This window comes from Pseudophryne corroboree, chromosome 4, assembly GCF_028390025.1.
Source record: "Pseudophryne corroboree isolate aPseCor3 chromosome 4, aPseCor3.hap2, whole genome shotgun sequence".
Classification (NCBI taxonomy): Eukaryota; Metazoa; Chordata; class Amphibia; order Anura; family Myobatrachidae; genus Pseudophryne; species Pseudophryne corroboree.
The window spans coordinates 155,458,249-155,478,928 of record NC_086447.1 but is presented as its reverse complement, the minus strand read 5'-3'; the positions used below and the strand labels follow the sequence as shown (position 1 = coordinate 155,478,928).

General features: G+C 48.5%; 1 protein-coding gene across 1 annotated transcript in view; it reads left to right on the top strand.

Annotated features, from left to right (window-relative positions):
• NCK1 (NCK adaptor protein 1) overlaps positions 1 to 20,680 on the top strand; it is a 270,866-nt gene that overhangs the window by 96,982 nt on the left and 153,204 nt on the right. The gene's annotated exons all lie outside the window — the stretch shown is intronic.

Below are 20,680 nucleotides of genomic sequence, written 5' to 3'. Positions count from 1 at the left end.
AGAAACTCAAGACACTCAAAATGAATATTTATTTGATAAAACAACATACACTGCTCAAAAAAATAAAGGGAACACTAAAATAACACATCCTAGATCTGAATGAATGAAATATTCTTATTAAATACTTTGTTCTTTACATAGTTAAATGTGCTGACAACAAAATCACACAAAAATTATCAATGGAAATCAAATTTATTAACCCATGGAGGTCTGGATTTGGAGTCACCCTCAAAATGAAAGAGGAAAAACACACTACAGGCTGCGCACTGCGGCCCATCCGCATGCGCTGTTCAGACCCTATCACGCGGCTGCAAAAAAATGCAGCTTGCGATCGGGTCTGAATGACCCCCTTTGTGGGGAGCCCAGGGCTTATCTTGATCACCAAGCTTTATACCAAAATATGCAAGATAGGCTTACTTCACAAATTCAGTTATGTTTTTTCTTTGCTTGAGGAATGTGTGTTCGCCACAAATTTAACACAATACATCATGATAATTTAAGCAAGATCTTCGAGATGAACTCATGTTTGCCTGGAAAAACAATAATTTTTGCTTTTTAATGATGTTTGTGAACGAAGAAACAAGTAACTAAAAGTATCAGATGCAGTAAGTACACAATGAAGATCAAACCACAACTACTAAAGGCTCGTACACACTGGCCGATATATCGGCCATTCTCTTGAACGGCCGATATATCTCTTGTATGGCCGATACGTCTGTGAACTCCGTCGTTCACAGACGTATCGCGTCGGCCACGCAGCACAGCCGACGGCCAATATATCTACCGATATATTGGCGCGTCGCTGTGTGTTTATGGCGGTCGGCCGACTGCCCATACACATGCGGCGGCCGGCGGTGATTGACAGCTAAACTTGGTGGGCTGGGCCAGTTCATGACGTCAGTCCCCGATGGATCGGGCAGTGTGTATGCACAGCACACTGCCCGATCCGTCCATAGAAATATCTGCAGATCAACTGATCTGCAGATATATCTTTCTAGTGTGTACCCACTTTAAGACAAGCAGGTCTAAAGCGCTTATGGGAAAAATGCAATTTCAGGGTATATGCAATATCTAAAAAAAATAGAGCCAAACTGGGAAAACCAATGGCATATTTGGAATCTGTACCCTCAAATTACCCTAAATTCATTCAAATATCCTTGACTATAGAATTATTTTTTTTGCGCGGTGTTATTTTTAATTAATTGAAAGTGCTGTGGTAAGTTTGTGTATTATTGTTAATAGATATTTTGTTGAAGAAATAATTTTTTAAATCTAATTCTGACCCTATTAGTGGGAGTTAGGGTTTCCAAAACGATTGTGCTGTTAGTAGTAGTATTTGCATATTCCAAGCGATGCTTGTAGAGGTGCGAAGTGCCAGTTACTGACTGGTTCTTTGGAGGAGGGTGGGATATTTGGGGCTGCGGAGGGTATGTGATCAGCATTCCGGAGGTACGGATGCCAGAAGTCATGTGACAGAGGCCGGAAGTCCAACGCCATTCAGTAGACCGGCACTGGAACACAGACCGCTGGAATACCAAAGGGGAGTATCGGGGTTGAGGGGGTGGGGGGTAGGTTTAGGCACTAGGAGGTCATTAGCCGTAGCCGCCATGGGTTAGGGCATGGGGACAGGAGAGGGGTAAAGTATTTACCCAAGTCTGGTGTCGGGATCCTTATTGTCGGATGCCGCGGTTGGTCATACCGAACCCCTGCGGATGCGTGACAGTTGTGTAATCTTTAGTGGTGCTTGTTCTAGTGTGTGCTTCTTTTGGAAACACTGGGCGCAAACTGACAATCTTGTGGGTGCTTGTATAATTTTGAGGTGGCATGTAGGTGTAGTTTGGGCACAGGCACTGATGAGTGTAGTGTGTTTTGGTCATAGGCTATGTGTAATGTAGTGGTCATTTAGGCTATGTGTGATCTAATTCCCCTTTTGCTGGAAATGGGTAGCTGGTACATGCCATTCTGCATGGCCTAAAGTTGTACATCATTCTCATGTTTTTTTTTTTTTTTAAACACATTTTATTGGATGGATCATGAAATAAGTACAATGATAACATAACAGAACACCCGAACATCTTGGGTGCTTAAAGAACAGATGTAATTACAGTAAATTGTTACAACAACAAAGTAGATCCTTTTTTGTTTTTGTGTTTTCCCATGTTTAGAGATTCAAGTCAAAGCATATGAGGTGGGAAACTCTCGGCAACGGAGTGGCCTTCCGTCAGAGAGAGTCAGCAGAGGAAATGAGAGGAAGAGAGTGCTCAGAAAGCGAGCAGGAGGGAACAGGAAAGCATAGGAGGCTGGGCACCTCCGATTGTAGAGAAGAGAAGGGGGAGTAGAGAGAGGGTGGTGGGGTGGGGGGGCAGCCTTCGGGGGCAGGAGCTGAATAGGGCCTTGGCATGCCGTGTCAGGTTATAAATGGAGAGGTAGCCTGTTGTAGGTTTAGCCAAGGGGACCATACTTTATCAAATCGCTTCGAAGTGTTATGAATGACTGCGGTCATGTATTCCATTTTGTGGACATACCATATCCGAGAAATTATCACCGGCATTGGTGAGGGGGTCGGGTTCTTCCAGTCTGTGGCGATTTGGCATGTCATTGCCGAAACTATATGTCAGAAAAGTTTGTTTTGATGTCTATTGAGGGTGGGAAGAGTCATGGGGAGCAAAAAGTATTGGGGGTCGGGGGGGATGGAGGTGTCAAATAGGCTCGAAAGCAGGGTAATGAGTTCACCCCATATTTTGTAAATTTTGGGGCAAGCCCACCATATGTGTAAGAACGAACCAACATCCGTACAGCCCCTCCAACATCCATCTGGGGTGTCGGGGAACATAGTATGCAGACGGGAAGGGACATAGTACCATCGGTAGAGTAATTTATAGATATTTTCTTTAATTCTCACACACATGGAGCTGGCTGCCGCATTGTCCCATATGTCTACCCAGTCCTCATTGTCTATAGTAACTCCCAGTTCCTTTTCCCATGCTGATTCGTGAGGGGCCCGAAATGTTGTGGGGAGGTCGTCCAGGAGGGCGTAAATATCTGATATGAGGCCTTTAGTGTTGGTGCGTTTCCAGCTAATGTGTTCGAAAGGGGATAGATGTCTGTGGAGAAGGGTAGTGGTAATGGTGGAGTGGAAATGTCTAATTTGCAGATAGCGAAAGAAGTCCGATGAGGGGATTACTGTTCCTTCACGGATATCTGCGAATTGTGGGAAAGTAGCTGTGGAGGTGATATCATTGATATATAGAATACCACTCGAGCGCCAAGATGTATGCGTGGCTCTATTCATACCTGGCGGAAAGGCTGGGTTGTGAAATAACGGAATTAGCGGGGACGGGTATGGGGCCAGGCTGAACCGTCTATTTGTCAGGTCCCATGTCGCTAGGGAGCGACTTACTACAGGGTGCGATAGGGCCGCGCGGGGACGCCGGTTCCGATGGAGCCACAATAGGGAGGATAGCGTGGCTAGGCCCGTCTCCTCCGCCTCTATCCCCACCCAGACCTTCCGTGTCCCGCCCTCGTTGCACCATTGTGCACATTGAGCGAGTTGCGCGGCATAAAAGTATTTCTTAAAGTCCGGGATACCCAGGCCGCCGCCTCTAGAGGGGCGTTGGAGCAGTTTAAGTCTGACTCGGGGACGTTTATGATTCCAAATAAAAAGGGAGGATTGGCGTTGTAGGGTCTTGAAGACGTAGGTAGGGACGTAAATCGGGAGGGTCTGAAATAAGTACAGGAGTCGGGGGAGCACGCTCATCTTGACGGAGTTAATTCTGCCTATCCATGATATGAAATAACTGGACCAGTCCACCAGGTCCTCCTTAATTGTCTGTAATAGACGGGGATAATTTGCTTGGAAAAGTTGGTGGTGATGGTGGGTCAGGTACACACCAAGGTATTTAATTTTCTTGGTGTGCCAGTTGCAGGGGAGGGTAGTTTGAAGGCCTTGTTTAAGAGCTGCCGGGATATGAAAGTTGAGGACCTCTGTTTTGTTCACATTTATTTTATAGCCAGAGAGCTGTGAGTATGAGTTAATCTCAGATAGAAGAGCGGGGAGAGATTGGGCTGGGTCAGTGAGGGAAATCAGGACGTCGTCGGCATATAACGCTATCTTGTGTTCGGAAAGGCCTGTGGATATTCCATGGATAGCACTGTTATTACGGATCCTTGCTGCTAGGGGCTCCATGACTAGCGCAAAGATTAAAGGGAAGAGGGGGCATCCCTGCCTGGTGCCATTGGTGATTCCAAAACTGGAGGAGGAGACACCGTTAACCATAACCTGGGCCGACGGGGAGCGGTAGAGTGCTTTGATTCCCTCTAGAAAGTTTCCGGAGAATCCCATTTTGTCAAGGACTGCAAAGGCAAAAGACCACGATATGCGGTCGAAGGCCTTCTCCGCGTCGAGCGCCAAAATGAGAGAGGGAAGTTTCCGTTTTTGGATTGAGTATATTAGATCTATTGCCCTTCTGGTATTGTCAGACGCCTGGCGTCCAGGGATGAAGCCGACCTGGTCCGGGTGGACCAGGCCGGGCATCAAGGGACCCAGACGATTAGCTAGTATTTCTCTGACGTCCTAAGTGGATGCTGGGGACTCCGTAAGGACCATGGGGAATAGCGGCTCCGCAGGAGATAGGGCACAAAAGTAAAAGCTTTAGGATCAGGTCGTGTGCACTGGCTTCTCCCCCTATGACCCTCCTCCAAGCCTCAGTTAGGTTTTTGTGCCCGGCCGAGAAGGGTGCAATCTAGGTGGCTCTCCTAAAGAGCTGCTTAGAGTAAAAGTTTTGTTAGGTTTTTTATTTTCAGTGAGTCCTGCTGGCAACAGGCTCACTGCAACGAGGGACTTAGGGGAGAAGAAGTGAACTCACCTGCGTGCAGGATGGATTGGCTTCTTAGGCTACTGGACACTAGCTCCAGAGGGACGATCACAGGTACAGCCTGGATGGGTCACCGGAGCCGCGCCGCCGACCCCCTTGCAGATGCTGAAGAGAGAAGAGGTCCAGAAATCGGCGGCTGAAGACTTCCCAGTCTTCCTAAGGTAGCGCACAGCACGGCAGCTGTGCGCCATTGCTCTCAGCACACTTCACACCAACGGTCACTGAGGGTGCAGGGCGCTGGGGGGGGCGCCCTGGGCAGCAATGAAAGTACCTATGCTGGCTAAAAATACATCACATATAGCCTCTGGGGCTATATGGATGTATTTAACCCCTGCCAGGTTGTCAGAAAAACGGGAGAAGAAGCCCGCCGAAAAGGGGGCGGGGCCTATTCTCCTCAGCACACAGCGCCATTTTCCTACACAGCTCCGCTGCTAGGAAGGCTCCCAGACTCTCCCCTGCACTGCACTACAGAAACAGGGTTAAAACAGAGAGGGGGGGCATTTTGTGTGGCGATATTATAATATATTAAGATGCTATAAGGGAAAACACTTATATAAGGTTGTCCCTGTATAATTATAGCGTTTTGGTGTGTGCTGGCAAACTCTCCCTCTGTCTCCCCAAAGGGCTAGTGGGGTCCTGTCCTCTATCAGAGCATTCCCTGTGTGTGTGCTGTGTGTCGGTACGTGTGTGTCGACATGTATGAGGACGATGTTGGTGAGGAGGCGGAGCAATTGCCTGTAATGGTGATGTCACTCTCTAGGGAGTCGACACCGGAATGGATGGCTTATTTAGGGAATTACGTGATAATGTCAACACGCTGCAAGGTCGGTTGACGACATGAGACGGCCGGCAAACCAATTAGTACCTGTCCAGGCGTCTCAAACACCGTCAGGGGCTTTAAAACGCCCATTACCTCAGTCGGTCGACACAGACACGGACACTGACTCCAGTGTCGACGGTGAAGAAACAAACGTATTTTCCATTAGGGCCACACGTTACATGTTAAGGGCAATGAAGGAGGTGTTACATATTTCTGATACTACAAGTACCACAAAAAAGGGTATTATGTGGGGTGTGAAAACTACCTGTAGTTTTTCCTGAATCAGATAAATTAAATGAAGTGTGTGATGATGCGTGGGTTTCCCCGATAGAAAATTATTGGCGTTATACCCTTTCCCGCCAGCAGTTAGGGCGCGTTGGGAAACACCCCCTAGGGTGGATAAGGCGCTCACACGCTTATCAAAACAAGTGGCGTTACCGTCTCCAGATACGGCCGCCCTCAAGGAGCCAGCTGATAGGAGGCTGGAAAATATCCTAAAAAGTATATACACACATACTGGTGTTAAACTGCGACCAGCGATCGCCTCAGCCTGGATGTGCAGCGCTGGGGTGGCTTGGTCGGATTCCCTGACTGAAAATATTGATACCCTTGACAGGGACAGTATTTTATTGACTATAGAGCATTTAAAAGATGCATTTCTATATATGCGAGATGCACAGAGGGATATTTGCACTCTGGCATCAAGAGTAAGTGCGATGTCCATATCTGCCAGACGATGTTTATGGACACGACAGTGGTCAGGTGATGCAGATTCCAAACGGCACATGGAAGTATTGCCGTATAAAGGGGAGGAGTTATTTGGGGTCGGTCCATCGGACCTGGTGGCCACGGCAACAGCTGGAAAATCCACCTTTTTTACCCCAAGTCACATCTCAGCAGAAAAAGACACCGTCTTTTCAGCCTCAGTCCTTTCGTCCTCATAAGGGCAAAAGGCCAGTCATATCTGCCCAGGGGTAGAGGAAAGGGAAGAAGACTGCAGCAGGCAGCTCCTTCCCAGGAACAGAAGCCCTCCACCGCTTCTGCCAAGTCCTCAGCATGACGCTGGGGCCGTACAAGCGGACTCAGGTGCGGTGGGGGGTCGTCTCAAGAGTTTCAGCGCGCAGTGGGCTCACTCGCAAGTGGACCCCTGGATCCTACAAGTAGTATCCCAGGGGTACAGATTGGAATTCGAGACGTCTCCCCCTCGCAGGTTCCTGAAGTCTGCGTTACCAACGTCTCCCTCCGACAGGGAGGCAGTATTGGAAACAATTCACAAGCTGTATTCCCAGCAGGTGATAATCAAAGTACCCCTCCTACAACAAGGAAAGGGGTATTATTCCACACTATTTGTGGTACTGAAGCCAGACGGCTCGGTGAGACCTATTCTAAATCTGAAATCTTTGAACACTTACATACAAAGGTTCAAATCAAGATGGAGTCACTCAGAGCAGTGATAGCGAACCAGGAAGAAGGGGACTATATGGTGTCCCTGGACATCAAGGATGCTTACCTCCATGTCCCAATTTGCCCTTCTCACCAAGGGTACCTCAGGTTCGTGGTACAGAACTGTCACTATCAGTTTCAGACGCTGCCGTTTGGATTGTCCACGGCACCCCGGGTCTTTACCAAGGTAATGGCCGAAATGATGATTCTTCTTCAAAGAAAAGGCGTCTTAATTATCCCTTACTTGGACGATCTCCTGATAAGGGCAAGGTCCAGAGAACAGTTGGAGGTCGGAGTAGCACTATCTCAAGTAGTTCTGCGACAGCACGGGTGGATTCTAAATATTCCAAAATCGCAGCTGATTCAGACGACACGTCTGCTGTTCCTAGGGATGATTCGGGACACAGTCCAGAAAAAGGTGTTTCTCCCGGAGGAGAAAGCCAGGGAGTTATCCGAGCTAGTTAGGAACCTCCTAGAACCAGGCCAAGTGTCAGTGCATCAATGCACAAGAGTCCTGGGAAAAATGGTGGCTTCTTACGAAGCGATTCCATTCGGCAGATTTCACGCAATAATTTTTCAGTGGGATCTGCTGGACGAATGGTCCGGATCGCATCTTCAGATGCATCAGCGGATAATCCTGTCTCCAAGGACAAGGGTGTCTCTTCTGTGGTGGCTGCAGAGTGCTCATCTACTAGAGGGCAGCAGATTCGGCATTCAGGACTGGGTCCTGGTGACCACGTATGCCAGCCTGAGAGGCTGGGGAGCAGTCACACAGGGAAGAAATTTCCAAGGAGTGTGGTCAAGTCTGGAGACTTCTCTCCACATAAATATACTGGAGCTAAGGGCAATTTACAATGCTCCGAGCCTAGGAAGACCTCTGCTTCAAAGTCAACCGGTGCTGATCCAGTCGGACAACATCACGGCAGTCGCCCACGTAAACAGACAGGGCGGCACAAGAAGCAGGAGGGCAATGGCAGCAAGGATTCTTCGCTGGGCGAAAAATCATGTGATAACACTGTCAGCGGTGTTCATTCCGGGAGTGGACAACTGGGAAGCAGACTTCCTCAGCAGGCACGACCTCCACCCGGGAGAGTGGGGACTTCATCTGGAAGTCTTCCACATGATTGTGAACCGTTGGGAAAGACCAAAGGTGGACATGATGGCGTCCCGTCTGAACAAAAAACTGGACAGGTATTGCGCCAGGTCAAGAGACCCTCAGGCAATAGCAGGGACGCTCTGGTAACACCGTGGGTGTACCAGTCGGTGTATGTGTTCCCTCCTATGCCTCTCATACCCAAGGTACTGAGAATTATAAGACGGAGAGGAGTAAGAACGATACTCGTGGCTCCGGATTGGCCAAGAAGGACTTGGTACCCGGAACTTCAAGAGATACTAAGAAGGGACTTGATTCAGCAAGGATCATGTCTGTTCCAAGTCTTACCGCGGCAGCGTTTAACAGCATTGCGGTTGAACGCCGGATCCTAAGGGAAAAAGGCATTCCGGAAGAGGTCATCCCTACCCTGGTCAGAGCCAGGACGGAGGTGACCGCACAACATTATCACCACATTTGGTGAAAATATGTTGCATGGTGTGAGGCCAGGAAGGCCCCCACGGAGGAATTTCAACTCGGTCGATTCCTGCATTTCCTGCAAACAGGAGTGTCTATGGGCCTCAAATTGGGGTCCATTAAGGTTCAAATTTCGGCCCTGTCGATTTTCTTCCAGAAAGAATTGGCTTCAGTTCCTGAAGTCCAGAAGTTTGTCAAGGGAGTACTGCATATACAACCCCCTTTTGTGCCTCCAGTGGCACTGTGGGATCTCAACGTAGTTCTGGGATTCCTCAAATCACATTGGTTTAAACCACTCAAATCTGTGGATTTGAAATATCTCACATGGAAAGTGACCATGCTGTTGGCCCTGGCCTCGGCCAGGCGAGTGTCAGAATTGGCGGCTTTGTCTCACAAAAGCCCATATCTGATTGTCCATTCGGACAGGGCAGAGCTGCGGACTCGTCCCCAGTTTCTCCCTAAGGTGGTGTCAGCGTTTCACCTGAACCAGCTTATTGTGGTACCTGCGGCTACTAGGGACTTGGAGGACTCCAAGTTGCTAGATGTTGTCAGGGCCCTGAAAATATATGTTTCCAGGACGGCTGGAGTCAGGAAAACTGACTTGCTGTTATCCTGTATGCACCCAACAAACTGGGTGCTCTTGCTTCTAAGCAGACGATTGCTAGTTGGATGTGTAGTACAATTCAGCTTGCACATTCTGTGGCAGGCCTGCCACAGCCAAAATATGTAAATGCCCATTCCACAAGGAAGGTGGGCTCATCTTGGGCGGCTGCCCGAGGGGTCTCGGCTTTACAACTTTGCCGAGCTGCTACTTGGTCAGGGGCAAACACGTTTGCAAAATTCTACAAATTTGATACCCTGGCTGAGGAGGACCTGGAGTTCTCTCATTCGGTGCTGCAGAGTCATCCGCACTCTCCCGCCCGTTTGGGAGCTTTGGTATAATCCCCATGGTCCTTACGGAGTCCCCAGCATCCACTTAGGACGTCAGAGAAAATAAGAATTTACTTACCGATAATTCTATTTCTCGTAGTCCGTAGTGGATGCTGGGCGCCCATCCCAAGTGCGGATTGTCTGCAATACTTGTACATAGTTATTGTTACAAAAAATCGGGTTATTATTGTTGTGAGCCATCTTTTCAGAGGCTCCGCTGTTATCATGCTGTTAACTGGGTTCAGATCACAGGTTGTACAGTGTGATTGGTGTGGCTGGTATGAGTCTTACCCGGGATTCAAAATCCTTCCTTATTGTGTATGCTCGTCCGGGCACAGTATCCTAACTGAGGCTTGGAGGAGGGTCATAGGGGGAGGAGCCAGTGCACACCACCTGATCCTAAAGCTTTTACTTTTGTGCCCTGTCTCCTGCGGAGCCGCTATTCCCCATGGTCCTTACGGAGTCCCCAGCATCCACTACGGACTACGAGAAATAGAATTATCGGTAAGTAAATTCTTATTTTTCGCGTATATCTTCAAGTCAACATTCAGTAATGAGATTGGTCTGTAGTTTAAGCAGCTAGTCGGGTCTTTGTCAGGCTTTGGGATTACCACTATGTCGGCCCGGGTCGTCTCCGGTAGAAAGGAGGCTCCCTCGAGGATACCGTTAAATAGGGAGGCTAGGTGTGGTGCCAGTTCCTTCGCGAAGAGTTTATAATATTGGGCTGTGAAACCGTCCGGCCCCGGAGCAGCCGACGAGCGCATAGATCGTATGGTGGCTATTGTCTCCTCCTCCGAGATTCGGCTATTAAGGGCTTCCAGTTGATTGTCAGATAGGGTTGGGAGGAGGGTATCAGATAGGTATGAGTGCACTCCCCAGATCCGTCAGGAGACAGCAGGGGCGGGTCAGGTAGGTTATAAAGGGAGCTATAAAACAGGCGAAAATCTTCAGCCATCAGTTCAGGGTCGTATGTATAGGTTCCCCTTTGTGACGAGTACAATTTATCTATTGCGCCCAGCGCCTGCTTACGACGAAGTTTGTTGGCTAGTAGGGTATCTATTTTATCCATTTTGTCGTAAAAGCGTTGTTGCAGTTTCCGAAGAATTAGTGCCGCGCGGTTGGAGAGGAGGGTGTTTAGTTGTCCCCGGAGGGAGTCTATCTGAGTGAGTAAAGAGGGGCCGGGGGATACTTTACGTTTGGATAGTAAGGTGGTTATTTCTGATTCAAGGGAGGCTATCTCCTGTGCAGCTTTTTTCTTAATTGCCGACGATTTTGCTAACAAGGTGCCGCGAATCGTGGCTTTGTGGGCTTCCCAAAGGATATTAAGTGGGATGTCGGGAGACATATTTTCAGTGAAGTAGTGTGTGATCGCTTGTCTAGTTTCCTCTAGTGCAGAGGGGTGTTGTAGAAGCGAGTCGTTAAGACGCCATTTGTATTTCCTATGAGGTGCTCGGTATATATCTATGAGGAGGTAGACCCCAGCGTGGTCCGTCCAAGTCAGTGGTGTAATGCCCGTATCCGAGATCGATGGCACTAGGGCAGAGGAGATGTGGATCATGTCAATCCTGGAGTAGTGTTGATGTGGAGCTGAGAAGTGCGTAAAATCTTTGATGTGGGGGTGTTGGGAACGCCAAGTGTCACAGAGACCGTGGAGTTTCATGGTGGCGGTAAGTGTGCGGGAAGCCCGAGGGAGAGTCGTCATAGAAGCGTGAGGCGGAGGGCTGGATCTATCTAGCAAGGGGTCAATTATGGTATTAAAGTCGCCACCCATGACAATGCTTCCCTGTGCTTCTCGTGATAGGCGTTTAGAGAGAGAATCGAAAAACAAAGATTGGTCTTGGTTGGGGGCGTAGACGGAGACCAAAGTGAGAGCCTTAGAACGGAGGGTACCCATTACCATAAGGAACCGTCCATCTGGGTCTATCACTGTCCTGGAATGGATAAACGGGATATTACGATGAACTAAGATGGCCACTCCCCGTTTTTTACAGTCTGCTGAGGCAAAATAGGACTGGGAGAACCATTTGCCCTTAAGCCGGGTGTGGGGACCGGTGAGGTGTGTTTCCTGCAGGAATGCTATGTCATCTTTCTCACGTCTGAAAGCACTCAGGAACACAGTACGCTTCCTAGGGGAGTTAAGGCCATTTACATTGACCGAAAATATTTTAAGAGACATGATTATTTACGTGGGGAAGTATGGCGTGTTGCCAGGTATAGTCCAGCAAAGTACAATTTGTGCCAGGCGAAGGCCACCCCTCTGAGACAAGCGAGGGAAGGAGCGGGAAGGTCGAGCAGAGGCCACAAGAAAAGGAAGAACATAGAGAAGAAGAAGAAATACCCCATACGGGGAAACATCCCTGAGTTTGTGGGTCCCGTTCAGGGGCCGCACGGAAGAAGCATCGAATAAGTAACATTATAAGCAACAGTAAGGGATTTTGGGGGGGTAACTGAGCTACCATGTGAGAGGGTGTGAGTCACCCGGGCCGCGAGGGCCGAGATTGGCTATAACCATTGTACATTTATAGCAGACATAATATAAAATAGGACTCTGAGAACTGTGTCCAGACAACAAAAATGCAAACATAAAATCAAAAATAGAGAGGGGGAGGGGAGGGGGGGGGTTTGGCAGGAAAAAAAAAGGTGTGGGGGGGAGGGGGAATACCACAGGGGTGCAAACAGTCATAACTTGATTATAACATCATTAACCGAGGATAGTTACGATACTGGTATTTGAGCTGAGGTCGAATTCTCCACTGCTCTCACTCATTTCGAGTCGTGGAGGCGTTGCATCGACAGTTCGTGCCCTATACACATCGGGGGGTTTCCCCAGGTCAGGGAGGATCCTTGTCCACATTGCGCTGTCGGGTCACCCGTGTCCAGTCAGGAAGAGGGGGCTGAGGGTGTGGCGGTTTAGATGATGAGGCCGCCATGTCATCTTCAGCTGATGCTGGGAGGAGATCTAGTTTTGCCAGCAATTCCTGTCCTTGGGTTAGGGTCTTGAACAGAGTTATTAACCGATACGTGTAAGTGGAAGGGGAATCCCCATCTGTATCTGATCTGGTGTTGTCGCAGGATCCGGGTGACCGGCTGGAGGTCTCGCCGTTTTTGGATAGTGGAGGGTGCCAAGTCCTGAAAGATCTGCAGCTGCGTGCCTTTAAACAGGATCTCCGATGTATCTCGAACGGAGGACAAAATTTTCTCCTTCGAGCGGAAGTAATGGAAACGGACAATAACATCCCTGGGTGGTTGGGCGGGAGATGGTTTTGCCCGGAGTGCTCTATGTGCCCTATCGCAGAGACATTCTTCGACCGTAAGGTCCGGTACTAAGTGTGTGAAGAATTCTCTCAAGAATGTTGGTAGCGATGGGCCAAGGACCGATTCTGGAACGCCGCGTATGCGCAGATTATTTCTACGCGAGCGATTTTCTTGGTCCTCTTGTCGCTCCTTGAGGGTCTCCATTTCCTCGTGCAGTCTAGCGAGTTCACTGTCAATGCGGTGTTGGGAGCGGCAGAGATAGTCTGTCTTTGTTTCCAATGCGTCCGTCCGGTTACCGAGATCTGTAAGGTCCGATTTAAAATCAGCTATAGCGTTCGAGAGTTCCTGCTTGAACGCGGACTGCACTCCCTCCAGTAGGCTCGACATGACCGCCTGTATCTGGGGATCGATACCCGCTTCCGACAAACACGGAGAGGGGGGGGAGCTTGCGGCCATGATGGGGTTCTGTGAGCCCTTAGTCTTTGAGCCAAAAAAGTTAGTCGGGGCTTGCGTTGCTTTTTTGTTTTTGGACATAGTGGTATGTATCAAAAAAGGAGGGTAGGGGTGGGGGTAAAAAAGGAAAGAAAAATTATTGATGGGAGGACACAGGCCAAAGTCCGTTTAATGAGCAGGCAATCCGGTCAGGTCCGATCCTCCAACCGCGGGGCTGGGGGTAGGGTGCCAGAGAGTTATATATGGAAGAAAAAACAAAGAAAAAGCGCCCTACTGAGCCTAGGTTGAAAATGCTGCCTGCTGCTCTCAAGGGAAAAGGGTATTAGCACACCCTAAACAATTGGAAGAAAAAAAGAAGAAGAGAGAGCGCAAGCAGACTACATGTACATTTGAACAAATTTATTCATAAAATAAGTTAAATCACAATCAGTTAAAAAGTGACATTAGTTAGAACTAATAATATATTCAATCAACAAAGTTATATATGGAGTCTGACCATTTAGCTATGGCACATGTAATATATTATTATTTTGCGTTAAATCATCTTGCGAGTCATCTTAAGGATAGGTCTGAGATGCATGGATCCGGGTGTCATAACGCTGAGACCGTGTCTCTTCCAGGCGCCAACTCCGCTATCGGGGCAGGTCGCAGTCCAACCCCCTACTCAGTGGCCCGGGCACTCATGGTTGGTATTAAAGCACTTCCATAGCCGTCGCCAGTGTGGCGGTGGTGTAAACAGAATCTGGACTCCTGCAGAGGTGAGGAGTGAGTGGTATAGTGCGGCTTTTCTTTACCCTGTCTGGGTGCCAGAAAGTAAAATGGCGACTCTGGGCTCCTGTCGTGGGCTTCTATGGGGCAGGGGTGCAAATAAGAAATAAGTGCTGTGGCGACAGCAGGTACTCACAATGTTCCAGGATGGCTGGGTGCTGAAGGCAATGCAGCCTTTTTTGGCTGTGTTGTAGAGACTTCTAGGGCTGCAGGTGTGCACAGCCTTTTCCAGTTAAAGCTCCAGGATTTCAAGATGGCCGCCGCAGCATTTACAAAGCTGCTTCTCTCCTCTCTTTCACCCCCTGTGGGGCTGCCTATGGCACAGAGGCTCCTTGGGGATGCTGTGGGGCGTCCAGCCACGCATACAGGGAGGATCCGGGGTCTCAGGGAGCCGTTCGCGGCCGCGCTCCGCTCCCGGAGCTCACGGCCGGGTCGTCCCCGAACTCGAGGCCCCGGCTGTAGGGCGCGTGATAGGCCGCGGCGGCCGGAGGTAGCAGGGGGGCCGCAGACCCGTTGCAGCAGCCGCACAGTTCCGCCGGAGGGATCCACCGAGGGGGTAAGGCCACCGTAGGCCGTTACCAACGGTCCGAAAGGGCGGAGATGAGTGTCCCAAGTCCCGCGGACGGCTCCGGGGCCCGGCCCTGCGACGTGCCGAAATCGAGGCCCCGGCTTCACGGGAGGGGGAAGGCCGCAATCCGCAAGGGCAGCCTAGGCCGCCCTCCGACTCTGCAGCACGTTTCCCCTGGCCGGATTGATGTAAGCAGAGGCAATGGGGTAAGTGCAGGGGACACCAGAGGACCACAAGGGGTATTTTTAGGGTTTATATCGGCCAGTTAGCAGGAGCCCATGGGAAATGCTTCCTCTCCCATTGCCAGCCAGGCCACGCCCCCCATTCTCATGTTTTTAATAAAACAGATGGCTTTTAATTTTTGATCCTGGCTCCCAATTGGATTAATCTGTCCAGATTTGGATTAGAGGCACCTGGTATAACTGTTTTGGATTTTGTAAAGAAATATAATTGTATGTGGAATTAGGTAAAAAAATGTAATAATAAAATAAATGTTTGTTAATCATTTTTGATTTTTAGTTGCTTGAGTATAAATTTTTGTGATTTTTAAAGGAGAAGAAATAAATTTTAGTCTAGGAAGGTTATTTAAAAAAAAAAAAAAAAAAAAAAAGCACATAATTACCAAGCGTTTATTCACATTCAGGCTACTTGAGACAAATGGATACAATAGTTGGATGCTTAGTAAACACGTAGTCATAAGGGGATATACGAGTCGGAGAATCTCCGCTGCATTACTGTATTGGGGTGCCATTTGGTTTTCAATGACTCCAACATTTCTGTACACTTTTTATACTCTTCCTATTTTTTTTTTTGGTGTCTTTCATTACAATAATTCTAGCATTGCTCTTGTGCACTCTCAGTAAAGCGGCCTGCATAATTGTATTTGGATAGATATAGATGGTTTATTACTGACCTATTTACCTGATTTCAAAACAAATGATTTTTTGGTCAATTCTTATATTTGAATGTAGCGTGAAAAATACTACAGGTAAGTGCCCTACTACCTAGAATACTTTAATGTATAATTGCGTCGGTATTCTTTGCAAATAAGTGGTAATTTTATCATTTACAATGCTGTCTGTCTTTACAGTGCCTGGCAGTGACTATCCCCAAACAGCAGCTGTGATTTACTTTATTCTTTCCGTTTCTCTGGCCTTGTGCAATGATGAGCTTCCAGATAAACATTCTCCTATCTGTTTCTATTCTGGTAGTAATTGTTTATCTGCTCTGGTCAGTTATAAATAAGGACAATGGCGATAATGGGGCGGTATGAGTCTTGCATAGATGTAAACATGGTGTGTACACACGGTGAGATCCCTGCTATGTTCGATTTTGACTATGCGATTTCCCTTGAACTCCCCCAGAGCCCAGATAGCACAGATTGTACAGATTTTGACTATCTGTGTTTGAGATTTTGTCTATGTACGATTTTGACTAAGTGCCAATTTTGACTACACTTTGTACTAGATAGTACACTAGATAGTCAAGATTGACTTGCCTGCACAGTCTATCTAACCTTACGATACCGACCCCACGGGAGCGCGCATCGGGATCGAATCTGTATCGCAAGCTGCCTAGCACCATGAGATATGCACTAACTTTTCATAAGATTTTGACTATATAGTCAAAATCTCACAGATTTATCTCACCGTGTGTACACATTAGTTCTTAGCTTAGTTTAGCTCAGGATTGATACTTAGCCAAAATCGCACAGAACCAGGATCGCAAGCACACTCATTATGTGCTTGCGATACTGGCTAAGTGCCGACCCAGCCCCCCGTCGCACAGTGAGAATCTGATAAGTCCGAATATCACCGTGTGTACACGGCCTTACATTCCTGGAATCAGGTGCAGGCTGGTCATTTTTTAAATATTTTAGATTTTGACTTGTTTCTTGTGCCACATTTCTTTGGTCAGGTTACATGCCCAGGCGACAGTCTGTCATCTCTAGTTATCTAAGGCCTTTCTTCCTGGGATGCCTGATGTTTGCCTGATAACGCTGATGGATTGGTGCAGGATTCATGCTATATGCTGGATTTCTGTTATAATGACAGCCTAATGCTGGCCATACATCAGCATGACCCGCATCCAACGCGAGTCTTATCACGATTTCCCATGAACTCCCCGGCAGCTCCCAAGCAGTCCCAGATACACGAGTGCGGCACCATGTGCTAATGACCCATCGTTAAACGATCAACTGTGCACCTCACACCATCCAGGGAAATGCCACTCAAAATCGTACGATGCATCGTATGTGCATAAAATATGGTACAATGTGCATACTATTACAATGGATAACATGGGCCTAGTGTATGGCCAGCTTTAGGCACATCTCCTTAGTATTAAGCTGGCCATACACTGGGTCGATATTGTGTACAAATACACGATATTGACGCCTCATCACTGCATCATGTGCACATCGTGCATGTTTTGGGTACAATGACGATACGATGCGTGTCCCCGTGGGTTGAACATCACATCCTCAGATCATACGTGCAGTCCATAGTCTCCGTCGTAATCTTATGCACATCTTACCATATTTTCTGCACATATGAAGCATCGTACGATTTCCCTGGATTTTTTTTTTTTTTTTTTTTTTGTGAGTCGCACAGTTGATTGTGCTAACGACCCATTGTTAAACATTGTGTCACTCGTGTGTCCGTTGCTGCCGGGAAGTTCAAGGAAAATCATGATATGACTCTCATCGGATACTAGTCGTTCTGATGTACGGCCAGCATTAGCTGTACAGTGGCTTCCTGGCATATGGGGAGTGTGTTGTTGCATCGCGAGAAGCTTACAGGTACTGATTACCATTGATTCCTGTGTAACACCTGGATACCACAGTAAATGGCATTGTATAGAATGCCTTGTAGGCAGTGAATATCCTATCCTTCCTGCACACCTTGGCTATGTAAGTACCAGCTTTTCAATAGTGGAGACCCAGAGAGTCTCTTTAAATACTGCTTCCAGTGTTGGGTCAGTGTACATAATCCGAGCTGCCAGTGACATTTGAACCAGTGTTTTTACATGTGAACATGTGCCGGGCCTGCCCGGGTCCCTGATTGGTTCACCTGTTACATGCCACACTCCACTTTACACTTCCTGCTTGACCCGTTTGAAACAAACCAAGATTGTCTCAATTCATTGCACCCATGACCTTTCCAATTGGTAGAATGGGGAGGGCACTCGTACCAGCTGGTTGGGCAGAGTGCTACTTGTAGACAAAATGAGCTGGGTCCTCAGATGTTTTGTTCATCACTGAACGCTTTCAAAATAATTTCTTTGCTACCCTTCACATGTGGTATCTGAAATATTTGTTTGCTGCGCGAGAATACATTAAATTGTGTTAGTATGCGAAGCAAGGACTTGGTGGGAAGGGTGAATTCCGCCTGCCTCCCAATCCGTCCAGTACCCATCCATTCGGTGTGCGAGCGTCACTGCATACAGATGTAGACAAATTGATCTGTTTTAAACAAATGTAATATATCTTTTATTTCTCTGACGTCCTAGTGGATGCTGGGGACTCCGTAAGGACCATGGGGAATAGACGGGCTCCGCAGGAGACTGGGCACACTATAAGAAAGATTTGGTACTACCTGGTGTGCACTGGCTCCTCCCTCTATGCCCCTCCTCCAGACCTCAGTTAGATTTCTGTGCCCGGCCGAGCTGGATGCACACTAGAGGCTCTCCTGAGCTCCTAGAAAGAAAGTATATGTTAGGTTTTTTATTTTACAGTGAGACCTGCTGGCAACAGGCTCACTGCAACGAGGGACTAAGGGGAGAAGAAGCGAACCTACCTGCTTGCAGCTAGCTTGGGCTTCTTAGGCTACTGGACACCATTAGCTCCAGAGGGATCGACCGCAGGACCCGTCCTTGATGTTCGTTCCCGGAGCCGCGCCGCCGTCCCCCTTACAGAGCCAGAAGCAAGAAGATGGTCCGGAAAATCGGCGGCAGAAGACTTCAGTCTTCACCAAGGTAGCGCACAGCACTGCAGCTGTGCGCCATTGCTCCTCATACACACTTCACACTCCGGTCACTGAGGGTGCAGGGCGCTGGGGGGGGGGCGCCCTGAGCAGCAATAAAATCTCCTTGGCTGGCAAAATAACCACAATATATAGCCCCAGAGGCTATATATGTGGTAATTACCCCTGCCAGAATACAGAAAAAGCGGGAGAAAAGTCCGCCGAAAAAGGGGCGGAGTCATCTCCCTCAGCACACTGGCGCCATTTCTCCCTCACAGTTCCGCTGGAAGGAAGCTCCCTGACTCTCCCCTGCAGTCTACACTACAGAAAAGGGTAAAAAAGAGAGGGGGGGCACAAATTTGAGGCGCAGTAAATATTATAGCAGCTATAGGGGACATAATTCAGTTAGTCCCTTCATTATATAGCGCTCTGGTGTGTGCTGGCATACTCTCTCTCTGTCTCCCCAAAGGGCTTTTGTGGGTCCTGTCTCCTTTAAGAGCATTCCCTGTGTGTGTGTGCGGTGTGTCGGTACGGCTGTGTCGACATGTTTGATGAGGAGACTTATGTGGAGGCGGAGCAGATGCCTATAAATGTGATGTCACCCCCTGCGGGGCAGACACCTGAGTGGATGGACTTATGGAAGGAATTACGTGCAAGTGTCGACTCCTTACATAAAAAATTTGACGACATGCCAAATGCGGGACAGCCGGCTTCTCAGCTCGTGCCTGCCCAGGCAATTCAAAGGCCATCAGGGGCTCTAAAACGCCCACTACCTCAGATGGCAGACACAATGTCGACACGGATACTGATACCAGTGTCGACGACGATGAGTCAAATTTAATGTCCACTAGGGCCATTCGTTGCATGATTGAGGCAATGAAAGAGGTTTTACACATTTCTGATATAAACCCAGGTACCTCAAAAAAGGGTATTATGTTTGGGGAGAAAAAACTACCAATAGTCTTTCCCCCATCTGAAGAATTAAATGAAGTGTGTGAAGAAGCGTGGGCTTTCCCGGATAAAAAATTGGTGATTTCAAAAAAATTACTAATGGCGTTCCCTTTCTCGCCAGAGGATAGGTCACGTTGGGAAACTCCCCCTAGGGTGGATAAAGCGCTCACACGTTTGTCTAAAAAGGTGGCACTACCGTCTCCGGATACGGCCGCCCTAAAGGAACCTGCTGATAGAAAGCAGGAGGCTATCCTAAAGTCTATATATACACACACTGGTGTTATACTGAGACCAGCTATTGCTTCAGCGTGGATGTGTAGTGCTGCTGCTGCTTGGTCAGATTCCCTGTCAGAAAATATTGACACCCTGGACAGGGACACTATATTGCTAACCGTAGAGCATATAAAAGACTCAGTCTTATACATGAGAGATGCACAGAGGGAGATCTGCCGGCTGGCATCTAGAATAAGTGCATTGTCCATTTCTGCTAGGAGAGGCTTATGGACTCGGCAGTGGACAGGGGATGCAGATTCTAAAAGGCACATGGAAGTTTTGCCTTATAAGGGTGAGGAGTTATTCGGGGATGGTCTCTCAGACCTTGTTTCCACAGCAACAGCTGGGAAGTCAGCATTTTTGCTCCATGTCCCCTCACAGCCTAAGAAAGCGCCGTATTATCAGGTACAGTCCTTTCGACCCCAGAAAAGCAGGCGGGGAAAAGGCGGGTCCTTTCTGTCTAGAGGAAGGGGAAAAAAAGCTGCAGCAGGTTCCCAGGAACAAAAGTCCTCCCCCGCTTCTTCCAAATCCGCCGCATGACGGTGGGGCTCCACAGGCGGAGCCAGGTACGGTGGGGGGCCGCCTCAAAAATTTCAGCGATCAGTGGGTTCGTTCACGGGTGGATCCCTGGATCCTTCAAGTAGTATCTCAGGGGTACAAGCTGGAATTCGAGGCGCCTCCCCCCGCCGTTTCCTCAAATCGGCCTTACCGACAACTCCCTCGGGCAGGGAGGCTGTACTAGAGGCAATTCACAAGCTGTATTCCCAGCAGGTGATAGTCAAAGTACCCCTACTTCAACAAGGACGGGGTTACTAT